Source organism: Coregonus clupeaformis, chromosome 9, assembly GCF_020615455.1.
Source record: "Coregonus clupeaformis isolate EN_2021a chromosome 9, ASM2061545v1, whole genome shotgun sequence".
Classification (NCBI taxonomy): domain Eukaryota; kingdom Metazoa; phylum Chordata; class Actinopteri; order Salmoniformes; family Salmonidae; genus Coregonus; species Coregonus clupeaformis.
Window position 1 is genome coordinate 51,090,022 of NC_059200.1, and position 11,238 is coordinate 51,101,259.

Genomic DNA, 11,238 nt, shown 5'->3' on the forward strand with positions numbered 1-11,238 from the left:
TTTAAAAGCCATCAAATAAATAATGAAGAATGATGATGGGAGGATACACCACCCACCTCCACCAGTTGGGTCCTTGCTATCCGGTATCCTTGGGACGCCCCTACCCCATTGAAGTTGAAATTGAAAATGGTTAAGGTATTTGGTATATTATTAGGATCCCCATTAGCTGTTGCGAAAGCAGCAGCTACTCTTCCTGGTAAGGGTTAAGGTTAGGTAAGGGTTATGGTAAGGGTAGGGGTTAGGGTAGGGACGTCCCAAAGATCCCTGTATAGCACTAACCCCACCAGTTGGAAGGAGGAGAAGGACAAGGGTGGAGCGGTCGTCACTAGCTTCTATAGCCACAATGTCATGAAACCCCGCCCATTTCTACAATTTCTCTTCAACTTTTATTTTAAACCTAACCTCAACCCTAACCACACCGCTAACCTTATGCTTAACCCTAACCTTAAATTAAGACCAAAAAGCTAAGTATAAAAAAAGTATGAAAATGTTTGCACTCACCACTGTAAGTCGCTTTGGATAAGAGTGTCTGCTAAATGACAGAAATGTTGACTTTGTGGCTGTGGAATCTGACTTTGTGCCTGTCATGTATATACATGTATTTACCGGGAATGTTGAGGGTGGTACTGTTACTAATTACTACATGTGATCATCTGTACTTGCACTTGACCGATGACATCAGATAAACGTTATTTTACCCGCATCCCTGCCTCAGTGTGCTAATATACAGTGGGGAAAAAAAGTATTTAGTCAGCCACCAATTGTGCAAGTTCTCCCACTTAAAAAGATGAGAGAGGCCTGTAATTTTCATCATAGGTACACGTCAACTATGACAGACGAAATGAGAATTATTTTTCCAGAAAATCACATTGTAGGATTTTTTATGAATTTATTTGCAAATTATGGTGGAAAATAAGTATTTGGTCAATAACAAAAGTTTCTCAATACTTTGTTATATACCCTTTGTTGACAATGACACAGGTCAAACCACTTCCATTTCCTAATAATTCCTCCCACAGTTGATTTCTTCAAACCAAGCTGCTTACCTATTGCAGATTCAGTCTTCCCAGCCTGGTGCAGGTCTACAATTTTGTTTCTGGTGTCCTTTGACAGCTCTTTGGTCTTGGCCATAGTGGAGTTTTGAGTGTGGCTGTTTGAGGTTGTGGGCAGGTGTTTTTTATACTGATAACAAGTTCAAACAGGTGCCATTAATACAGGTAATGAATGGAGGACAGAGGAGCCTCTTAAAGAAGAAGTTACAGGTCTGTGAGAGCCAGAAATCTTGCTTGTTTGTATGTGACCAAATACTTATTTTCCACCATAATTTGCAAATAAATTCATTAAAAATCCTACAATGTGATTTTCTGGATTTTTTTCCCTCAATTTGTCTGTCATAGTTGACGTGTACCTATGATGAAAATTACAGGCCTCTCTCATCTTTTTAAGTGGGAGAACTTGCACAATTGGTGGCTGACTAAATACTTTTTTTCCCCACTGTATTACATGGTGTCAGAAGTTAAAAAGTAATACAAAGGGAAGCTCAACATAACAAAACATGGAACAAATGAGAACCAACTCTGAACCTAGAGGGAAATCTAGCCGAAAATTGGAGAGTGTGGATCCAGAAATGTAACCTTTATATAATGCTAGTGGCATCTCAAAGAAATCCCAAAAAGTGAAATGTGCCACATTCCTGCACGTAGCCGGAGATGATACAATCAAAGTGTTCTATACTTTGATTTTGACGATGATGTAGATGACTTGGATGTATTAAAAGAGCTTTTCCGAACGTACTGTGAGCCAACAAAAAACCGGACGTACCTGAGGCATATCTTTTTTTACGAGAGTGCAAGGACAAACAGAGTCAATTGATGCTTATGTGACTGATCTAAAAAATAAAGTAAAAGACTGTGCGTTTCAACAACTTACCGAGTCACTGATACGGGACAGAATTGTGTGTGGAATCACAAATGACCAAGAGCGAGGCAGATTACTCAGAGAACCAGATCTCCTGCTAGCTAGAACAATATACATTTGCTGTGCTAGTGAAGTGAGCCAGAGCCAGCTGAAAATGCTTCATGATGAAGTCGAGGTACCCGTTCACAAGGTGCACAATGAAAACAATAATAGTCTAATTAAAAGCTGGACCTGGAGCACACAATTATTTTGTGTGGAGGTGCTGACTAACGGCGAATAAACTGTAAAAATAAATTAAGAGAGAGTCGCACACTCTATATATATAAACTCCCAGTAATTTATTGGGTAAAACACCAACGTTTCGGCATTACTGTGCCTTCTTAGCTCAGCTGGTAGAGCACAGCGCTTGTAACGCTAAGGTAGTGGGTTCGATCCCCGGGACCACCCATACACAAAAAATAATAATTATGCACGCATGACTGTAAGTCGCTTTGGATAAAAGTGTCTGCTAAATGGCATATTATTATTATTCTTCAGGGTAATGTCATGAATGCTTGAACAAGGTTATGTAGACAAACAATAGTGGGGGTTGTTGCATAATAATTAGGTTGATTAGAATTAATTGAGTGAAACTGTTAAAATACAATAGTTTACAGCATATTGAATATATTAGGCTATTGTTATCGTTAGCATTAGCATTACATTAGCATCAACATACACTACCGTTCAAAAGTTTGGGGTCACTTAGAAATGTCCTTGTTTTTGAAATAAAATAAAAAAATGTGTCCATTAAAATAACATCAAATTGATCAGAAATACAGTGTAGACATTGTTAATGTTGTAAATGGCTATTGTAGCTGGAAACAGCTGATTTCTAAGGGAATATCTACATAGGCGTACAGAGGCCCATTATCAGAAACCATCAGTCCTGTGTTCCAATGGCACGTTGTGTTTGCTAATCCAAGTTTATCATTTTAAAAGGCTAATTGATCATTAGAAAACCCTTTTGCAATTATATGTTAGCACAGCTGAAAACTGTTGTGCTGATTAAAGAAGCAATAAAACTGGCCTTCTTGAGACTAGTTGAGTATCTGGAGCATCAGCAATTGTGGGTTTGATTACAGGCTCAAAATGGCCAGAAACAAATAACTTGCTTCTGAAATGCGTCAGTCTATTATTGTTCTGAGAAATTAAGGCTATTCCATGCGAGAAATTGCCAAGAAACTGAAGATCTCGTACAACGCTGTGTACTACTCCCTTCACAGAACAGAGCAAACTGGCTCTAACCAGAATAGAAAGAGGAGTGGGAGGCCCCGGTGCACAACTGAGCAAGAGGACAAATACATCCTAGTTTGAGAAACAGATGCCTCACAGGTCCTCAACTGGCGGCTTCATTAAATAGTACCCGCAAAACACCAGTCTCAACGTCAACAGTGAAGAGGCGACTCCGGGATGCTGACCTTCTAGGCAGAGTTACAAAGAAAAAGCCATATCTCAGACTGGCCAATAAAAGAAAATAATAAGATGGGCAAAAGAACACAGACACTGGACAGAGGACAATTGGAAAAAAGTGTTATGGACAGACTAATCGAAGTTTGAGGTGAAGAAGGAAGGCTATCACTCCATTTTGCAACGCCATGCCATACCCTGTGGACGGCGCTTGATTGGAGCCAATTTCCTCCTACAACAGGACAATGACCCAAAGCACAGCTCCAAAACTATGCAAGAACTATTTAGGGAAGAAGCAGTCAGCTGGTATTCTGTCTATAATGGAGTGGCCAGCACAGTCACCATATCTCAACCCTATTGAGCTGTTGTGGGAGCAGCTTGACCGTATAGTTCGTAAGAAGTGCCCATCAAGCCAATCCAACTTGTGGGAGGTGCTTCAGGAAGCATGGGGTGACATCTCTTCAGATTACCTCAACAAATTGACAACTAGAATGCCAAAGGTCTGCAAGGCTGTAATTGCTGCAAATGGAGGATTCTTTGATAAAAGCAAAGTTTGAAGGACATAATTATTATTTGAATTAAAAATCATTATTTCTAACCTTGTCAATGACTACATTTCCTATTCATTTAGCTATATTTCCTATTCAAACTCATTTCATGTATGTTTTCATGGAAAACAAGGACATTTCTAAGTGACCCCAAACTTTTGAACGGTAGTGTACTTTATTGTTTAATTTAATTTCACACATATATTTAATTGTTTCCAATTTCATTACATTTTTATTACATGTAATCTTTTGGTTCAACCATAATGCATAATAAGCATCATCAACAGGGGGAACATATTGGGTGTATTCTGACAAGCTGTAGAAAGAATATATTCATTTACAAGACTAAAAACATTATTGTTCATAAGAAGGGTCTGAGATCAAACTCAATATTCAGACCACTAGGGGTCAGTGTTTTTAGACAGGATATCCAGTAGGCCTGCCTCTGTAGTAGTAGGATCTCCATGTTACCTCCTCTCCTTGGTAGAGCAACATGCTCAATGCCTGTGTATTTGAGGGAGGAGATGGGATGGTTAGCTTCAACAAAGTGGGCTGCTACTGGATAGTCAGTGTTCAGCTATGGTTTGTTTTAATTGTCTTTTCATTTGTCCTATGTAGTCTTTCCCACATGAACAGGTGAGATAGATTACTCCCTTTGTCTTGCATGAGATGATACCCCTAACAAGGATTTTTCGACCTGTATGTGGGTGTCTGAAGAAGGATGTTTTTTTTGTGCTATTGCACTGTGCGCATGAGCCACATTTGTAGTTCCCATTTGGAATGGGTGTCAAGAGTGTCAGAGTGGGCTCAGGGGGCAGGTCAGATCTCACTAAACTATCCCCAATATTGCGACCCCGCTTATAGACCACCAGTGGGGGTTCCTTGAAGAGGTGTGCAATTTCTTTGGTCTGATTGCAGAATATGCCAGTGCTTTTTCAGGATTGCTTTCATTTTCTCCGAACACTTGGTGTACTTAGTGCAAAATACTGTTGCGTTGTTTTTCTTCTTCGGTTTAGTTTTAAGGAATTCCTCTCTTGGTTTTTGAGATATTTTCATAATTGCAGCATCAAGAGTTTTGTCCTTGTATGTAGCCTCTCATTTTGAATGTATCTATCATTTTCTTAGCGTTGCTGTCAAAATCTAACTGGTGGCCACAGATTCGTTTAACCCTGCGTAACTGGCTATATGGTAGACCATTCTTGAAGGGAAGGGGATGCATACTATCCGCATGAAGCAGGGTATTGCAGTCTGTGGGCTTGGTGTATAAGTCTGTATGTACTGCATCATTCTCTTTGATTATCCATCAATCCAGCGAGTTTATTTGTCTCTCATCAGTCTGCATGGTGAATTTGAGATATTCACAGCTCTCGTTTAACAGAGTTTGGAATTAATTTAGTTCCTGCTGACTTCCTTCCCAGAACACAAAGACATCATCTATGTATCTCTTCCATAGGAGGATTTTAGAAAGTAGGTGGTGTGTCTCTGTTTTGTAAGTGAGTGCTTCCTCAAATTGTCCCACATACAGGTTTGCATAATTGGGGGCAAAGGGGGAACCCATGGCTACACCCCGGACTTGAAGTAAAAAGTCTGACTCAAAGATGAAGTAGTTATTGGATAATACCAGTTCAGTGAGTTGCAAGATGCAATCATTGGATGGAGCAAGGGTGGGTCACTCTTCTGAAGGAAATGTTGCAGTGCCTGCAAGCCTCCAGTGTGTGGGATGTTAGTGTACAAGCTCTCCACATCAGAAGTGGCCAGCAGGGTGCCCTCTGGTATCCTTCCTAAGCCCTCTATCAATGAGGTCATGTGACTAGTGTCTGACATAAGACGGGAGATTCTCAACCATCGGTTTAATGTGGTGGTCCACAAACTTAGAAATGTTGGACGTCACAGAGTCGATTGCTGCTACAATGGGTGTACCTGGGGGAGGAGACACTTGTTTGTGTAATTTAGCAACATTTGATATTTTAGGAAATTTCACACATAGAAATTCACATAGTTTTTGGTGATTTGTCCTGATTCCAAACAGCTTTCCACTGTGGATGTGATATTATGCTGGAATTCTAGGGTAGGGTCATAATACAGTCTGTGATAGAAGTCACCTTTAGATAGTTGTCGGCGACATTAATTCACATAGTCACATTTGTTTTGTATACAAATTCCTCCCTCTTTATCAATTTATTTTATGATAATCGAAGGATCTGATTGTAAGTCCTTAAGAGCCGTTCTCTCATCTCTACTCAAGTTATCATAGGATTTGTCTTTCTGTTTGTCTTTCAGTAGGTCACCTACATCATTTTCAACAATCCTGAAGAAGGTTTCTATGGATGCATTGCGTTTGGGGGGGAGGTACGAATGAACTTTTCACTCTAAATGTGGTTCTCTCAAAGTTCTCAGGTCCCTTAGCTTGGTTGATGGCGCCATCTCCTGCTTGACTCATGGTAGGGCAGGTAAGTCTATTGATTAACATGGTCGATCTATGTAAATTACATACAGTGCATTTGGAAAGTATTCAGACCCCTTGACTTTTTCCACATTTTGTAAAGTTACAGCCTTATTCCCCCCCAAAAAATCCTCATCAATCTACACACAATACCCCATAATGACAAAGTAAAAACAAGTTTTAATACATTTTTGCATATCTAAATTTTAAAAAATTGAAATATCACATTCAGACCTTTTACTCAGTACTTTGTTGAAGCACATTTGGCAGCGTTGTTCGATCGGGTTCAAGTCCGGGCTCTGGCTGGGCCACTCAAGGACATTCAGAGACTTGTTCCGAAGCCACTCCTGCGTTGTCATGGCTGTGTGCTTAGGGTCGTTGTGCTGTTGGAAGGTGAACCTTCTCAGCTCAGTCTGAGGTCCTGAGCGCTCTGGAGCAGGTTTTCATCAAGGATCTCTCTGTACTTTTCTCTGTTCATCTTTCCCTCGACAATGACTAGTCTCCCAGTCCCTGCCGCTGAAAAACATCCCCACAGCATGATGCTGCTACAACCATGCTTCATCATAGGGATGGTGCCAGGTTTCCTCCAGACGTGACGCTTGGCATTCAGGCCAAAGAGTTCAATCTTGGTTTCATCAGACCAGAGAATCTTGTTTCTCATGGTCTGTGAGTCTTTAGGTGCCTTTTGGCAAACTCCAAGCGGGCTGTCATGTGCCTTTTACTGAGGAGTGGCTTCCGCCTGGCCACTCTACCATAAAGGCCTGATTGGTTGAGTGCTGCAGAGATGGTTGTCCTTCTGGAAGGTTCTCCCATCTCCACAGAGGAACTCTGGAGCTCTGTCAGAGTTTGGCAGGGCGGACAGCTCTAGGAAGAGTCTTGGTGGTTCCAAACTTCTTCCATTTAAGAATGTTCTTGGGGACCTTCAATGCTGTAGACATTTTTTTGGTAACCTTCCCCAGATCTGTGCCTCGACACAATCCTGTCTCTGAGCTCTATGGACAATTCCTTCGACTTAAAGGCTTGGTTTTTGCTCTGACATGCACTGTCAACTGTGGGACCTTATATAGACAGGTGTGTGCCTTTCCAAATTATGTCCAATCAATTGAATTTACCACAGGTGGACTCCAATGAAGTTGAAGAAACATTTCAAGGATGATCAATGGAAACATGATGCACATGAGCTCAATTTCGAGTCTCATAGCAAAGGGTCTGAACAGTTGTGTAAATAAGGTATTTCTGTTTTTTATTTGTAATAAATGTCTAAAAACCTGTTTTCGCTTTGTCATTATGGGGTATTGTGTGTAGATTGCTGAGGATATTTAAAAATGTAATCCATTTTAGAATAAGGCTGTAACATAACAAAATGTGGAAAAAGTCAAGGGGTCTGAATACTTTCCGAAGGCACTGTATATGTAGGCTAGTTACACTAACAGTAAACAAACGCAGTAAACAAATGGAGATCCAAATAACCAAAACATAGCCTACAGCCTACTACAGTGAGACGCAGCCATGCACAGCTGTCTTGCCAAATAAATAGGCATATAGGCCCGCTTCAAACATGGAAAATCATGCCGCTCAGCGCTCATGAGTTCAGCAACACGTTGTGATATGGCACAATACACTTCTGTGAATCAACTTTGACCCACGTAATCAATTAAGCAATGCCAGCCTACCATAAACAAGTTTCCAATACGTTCAGTTCCTTTTACAACCAGGAAAACCAATAACAACACATCTTCCTTCCTTTGAAAGAAAACACATTTTTCTCTGTAACTAAACATGTCACATCACATTTGTTTACTCAACCTGCATAACATGTAATTTTCAATAACACATTTCTTTCCCCTTTTTTTCCCCCTCAACTAAATGCAGTCTCTATCCAACAATACTCTATTGTGGCTCTATTTCTTTTCACATAAACAAAAACATCCAATCCATGTGCCCCTTTTTTTTCATATATATTTTCTCAATAAGCCTTTCAGGGGCTCTGACAGTCCTTTTTGGTCGTTCTGCTGAAGTGCTTCCTGAAGCAGTTGGACAGTGTTTATTGTCAGTCAGGATGTTCTGACTGAATTGTCCATTGGTAAAGGCATTTGACACTTCAGCAGTATCCTTCTGATGATCCTCAGTCCCTTGAGTGAATGACTGAAGCCTTAGATCCACTCTGTTTCGTCTCAGTTGTGATCCATGCTCCATTTGGATCTCATAGGATCGCGGTGCAACTTCTCTCTGCACGCACCCGTGCTGCATCCAGGTTCCTGTAGTGATGTCTCGGAGTCGTACATGATTTCCAGGTTTCAGTTCAGGTAAGTGTCTTGCACTTTTGTCATGTCGCTGTTTTTGTTTGTCTTTCTGTTTTTCCTTTGCGAGTTTGACGTTGTGAGCACCTCTGGGTGTTAGCAAGTCCTCATGGATGGTAGGTTGGTTCTGATGCGACGTCCCATCAACATTTGTGCAGGTGAAAGTCCATTCTGCAGCGGTGCGCTGCGGTAGATCAGACTTTTTAGGAAGTCCTCATTTCCATCATGTGCCTTTTTCATCAGACCTTTGACAATTTTGACTGAACTTTCTGCTAAGCCGTTGGACCTTGGGTAGTTGGGGCTGGAGGTGTTGTGTCGGAATCCCCAGTCGTTAGCGAACGATCAGACGCAACCCCATGTCTTGCGAAGACTGATTTCAGGTAGGTGATTACAGCTTTGCTGGAGGTAGTTGGCAGTGTTGCTACTTCAGGGTAGTTTGAGTAGTAGTCAGAAACAACAATGTGACTTTTGCCATTGCAGTCAAAAACGATCATGTCGACGTAGGCCTGAATCTCAGCGTTTTTCTGTGTGTCGGCGCTCTCCTTCTTGTCGACAGTTCGAGAAAGAGTGTCGGCGGCGAACATGAACTTTCCCGGGGTGTAGATCATCTTCACATCATACTTTTGCAGTCTGATCAACATTCTCTGGATTCTCATTGGACAATCATTCAGTGGCTTAAACATGATTGACACCAATGGTTTGTGGTCGGTTTCTACTTGGAAGGCTTGTTCGTAGACGCATTGGTGAAACCTTTCGCACACGTATGTGCTCGCCAGTAGTTATTTCTCTATTTGTGCATACCTTCTTTCTGCACCTGTCAAGACTCTGGACACATAAGCGACAGGTAGGTGATCATGCCCATGAAGCGTCTCACGTCGTCCTTGTTCTTCGGGCGCTCCATGTTGTTGATGGCTGATGTTTTCCTCGGGTCTGTTTTGACTTCATCCTCTGAAAGTACGTCTCCCACGAAGGTAAGTGTTTTCACACCAAACTCGCATTGGTCCTTGTTTAGTTTCAGGTTGACTTTCCGTGTCAGGTCCAGCACTTGTCTCACTCGCGCGTCGTGTTCTTCTTTTGTGGACCCCCAGACGATGATGTCGTCCATCATGGTCTCTACTCCTGGAATGTGCTCGAAGATCATGTGAATTGTCTTGTGGTAGACCTCTGGCGCTGAGAGAATCCCATATGGTAGACAAAGAAATCTGTACCTGCCCTCAGGTGTGTTGAATGTGCACAGCCTTGAGCTTGCATCATCTAGCTTCATTTGCCAGAATCCTGATGAGGCATCAAGCTTACTGAACCACTTTGCTCCAGCAAACTGCGACATTATCTTTTTTCTGGTTGGCAACTTGAAATGCTCTCGCATGATAGCTTTGTTGAGATCTCTCGGGTCTAGACATATCCTGAGATCGCCGTTCTTTTTCACCACAATAACCAGTGAGCTTACCCAATCTGTAGGTTCATCCATTTTTGTGATGACGTCCATCTTTTCCATGCATCCGAGTTCCTCCTTGAGCTTTTTCCTCAGTGCAAATGGAACTTTTCTGCAGGCATGCACAACTGGAGTAATGTTATCATCAGTACATATTTTGTGTTCTCCAGCTAAACATCCGAGACCCTCAAACACATCCTCGTACTCAGCCAGTAGTGATTCTTGGTCATTTTCAGTCTGTGATGTCACTACATACACTCTTTTCACCAAATTGAGCTTTTCACATGCACTGATTCCTAGAATAGGCTGTACACTCTTTTCCACGATCAGCAGCTGTGCTTTGAACTGTTTTCCTTTGTGCTGTAAAGTTACTATCCAGCTTCCTTTACCTGGTACGTTCTCCCCAGTATAACCAGTAACCTTGATTTACACAGGGTGTATTTTGCTCTTCACTTTCAGTGTTCTGTAGTCATCCAGCGACAACAGGTTTACCTGAGCTCCAGTATCGAGCTTGAATGGTATTATAGTTTCATTCACAGTCAATGGCACAATCCATTCAGCTTTTACTGCATAGCATATTTCCACAGAATCAACAAAGAATTATTCAGTCTCCTCTTTGACTGTGTGAACCTTTTTCTTTGTAGCCTCAGCTTTGCAGCATTTTCAGAAATGATTATTTTTCCCACAGTTGTTACACAATTTGCCATATGCAGGGACATTTTTTAGCTTGTGGATAACTCCACATTTTCCACATCTAGTGTTTAGATTTTTCTCTTTTGCTTGTTTTTGTTTTGTAAAGCGTTGTGTGTGTTGCTCCTCTCTTTGTATTGCATGCACTGACGTCTCATCCCTGCGCAGCTTTTTAGCTTGTGCTCTGGTGATTTCAGCTGCTCGACACATATTCACTGCTTTATCCAAAGTTAAATCCTGCTCACGCAGCAATCTCTCCTTGAGTCCATTATCAAGTGTGCCATAGACTATCCTGTCTTTCACTAGTGAGTCTTTCAGATTTTCAAATTCACACGTTTTGCTCAGTGTGTTCTGGTCAAAACTGACTCCCTGTTTCTGATCATGAGAGAAAAACTTGTATCTCTCAAACGTGACGTTCTGGCTTGGTACAAAGTACTCCTCAAATTTAGCCATGAGCAC